The 2,240-nt window shown below is 40.5% G+C and overlaps 1 pseudogene; it reads left to right on the plus strand.

The window, feature by feature from the left end:
• Window positions 1–827: 827 nt before the first annotated feature.
• LOC116589363 lies at window positions 828–1,452 on the plus strand (annotated as a pseudogene).
• The last annotated feature ends 788 nt before the right edge of the window (window positions 1,453–2,240 follow it).

Raw genomic sequence — 2,240 nt, forward strand, 5'->3', positions numbered from 1 at the left:
AAATTTGCCTCTCATGCTTGATCTCATAAAGCTTTATTGTTTGGATATTAAGAATTAAATAAGAAAATATTTTGCTATAATTTGCATAAAATGCCTAACTGGTTTGAGTTGCAATAAAATTGCTTTATTGTGGGCTTTGATCACTATGCCTAGACCTAAATTAGAGGAGGAAATCATGGTAGATGAAGGAAAAAGGGTTGGATTTATTCTATAAACATGAGCAACTGTTGAAAGTGGATTAACATGGTATTAACTAAGTTAAGGTCTGAGTGCCATATGCAGAATGAATCAGGAGGTGGAGCACAAGAATAAAAGCAGAGAGACCAGTCAGAGCTTTATTGCTATGACAGGCCAAAAGATGATAATGGTTTGGTGTAGGTGTATAGCAGCAGAAATCGAAGAAAAAGGATTAAATGGGGACTTGTCTTACAAGGAAAGCCAACATGATTTACTGATAGACTGGTTGTGGTGTGTGAGTAAAAGAAAGGAATTTTTTATTTTTTTAAGATTTTAAAAAAATTTATTTGACCCAGAGAGAGAGAGAGGGAGGAAGAGAGAGAAAGCACAACAGGTGGAAGAAGAGGGAGAAGCAGGCTCCTCACTGAGCAGAGAGCCAGAGATGGAGCTTGATCCCAGAACCCTGGGATCATCATGACCTGAGCTGAAGGCAGTCACTTAACCAACTGAGCCACTGAGGAGGCCCAAGAAAGAAATTTTTGAAAAGCATCAGTGGCTTCTTCCTGGAGGAGGAGGCCAGAAGTCAGTTGGTGGTGGTAGCCAGCATAGTTAGCAGTGTAAACAGAGAGCTGGGATCCAACTCTTCCACAATGGGCGAGCCACAGCACATGTATGCCCTTTCACCCCCTCCAATGCAGTACATCAAGGAGTATACAGATGAAAATACTTAGGAAGACCCAACTGCATGTGATGTTTGGCATCAGTTCCAATGTGATCTTATCATCTACCCTGCAGACAGGACATCAAACAGTATCATCCTGTGCAGTGTGGCCATGGGAATGAACTGAGGAACCTCAGTATGTTTATTTTTATTAATTTCTTAGATCTCAGAAATTTTGATAAGGAGCCCTGGGAATACAAAATGAGAAGGGAAAGCTAGAAGACTGTGAGCCCGTTCTTGTAGGTGTGTAGCATATTGAGAGAGACCTTGAGAATCACAGCAGGGTGCAGGAATGTTAACACCTTGAAATAGTTACAATGTTTCCAAAGCATCTGCAAGGAGTCATCCAGATGATTCATAATTCTTTGGCTTCTTTGCCTGCTGATTTGCCTCATGCAGAACAAGAGATGAGAGTAAAAACTGAAGCAATGGATGCTGGTGATAGAACTGGTCAGAAGGAACACAGAGAAAGTGCAGTTCATAGGAGAGACTGGATGATACAGAAAGATGCTGCTTTGTGTGTCCTAATGGACAAAATAAATCAAAGACAGTGAAGGATGTTTCTTTTTCTTCTTGCTTTTCTTTCTCCCTTCGAGTAAATAGCATCATATATCAGTTAATTTGCTTTTGGACAGCCTTAAAGAGTTATCACTAGAAGTCACATAAATGGCTTGACTCTCCAACTTTATGAATTACGAGATGTCACAGGAAGTAATTTCACTTTACGGAAAACGGCCCACGGGTGTGCCTGCAGTCAGTGTAACCGCCTTAAAAAGCAAGGTATTTGCAGCTATTGTGTGGAACAGTTCTGTTTCTGGAGTTGCAGGGTCATATGGACGATATCCTCAATAATAGCAAACTTTCATCCTTGAAAAGGAGATTTGTCCTCTGCTTTCAGAATGAGAGATAAATAAAAGATATCAAGTTATAGACACATGAAATGATGAAATCTTTCGATTTACCTCACTTAAAAATTTGCTTACTCTCTAAAAAAGCAGTGTAACATGTTAAAAGAGAGGAATTCTGTGATCTTAAAACAACAACTTTATTTTCCTTCGTGACCTTCCCTGAAAACACACTCTCCTCATCCTCTTGTCCCTATCCTGCATGGGTCCCATAACTCTTTTCGGGTCACTCAGATAATCAATCCTTGGGTTACTTTTAGTTACATTCACTTGGTAATTAACTATGCATTTCCTTTAAAGCTGAACTCAGACTTGTTTAAGGCTAGAAGCCTGCAGTGGAAAGGGGGTTTGGTGGCAGAGACCGCTAGACGTCCACTGGAGATTTTTGCTGTCTGGACATAGTTTGCTGGGATGTGGCTGGCCTGCCAGAGATGACA

This window comes from Mustela erminea, chromosome 4 (genome assembly GCF_009829155.1).
Source record: "Mustela erminea isolate mMusErm1 chromosome 4, mMusErm1.Pri, whole genome shotgun sequence".
NCBI lineage: Eukaryota > Metazoa > Chordata > Mammalia > Carnivora > Mustelidae > Mustela > Mustela erminea.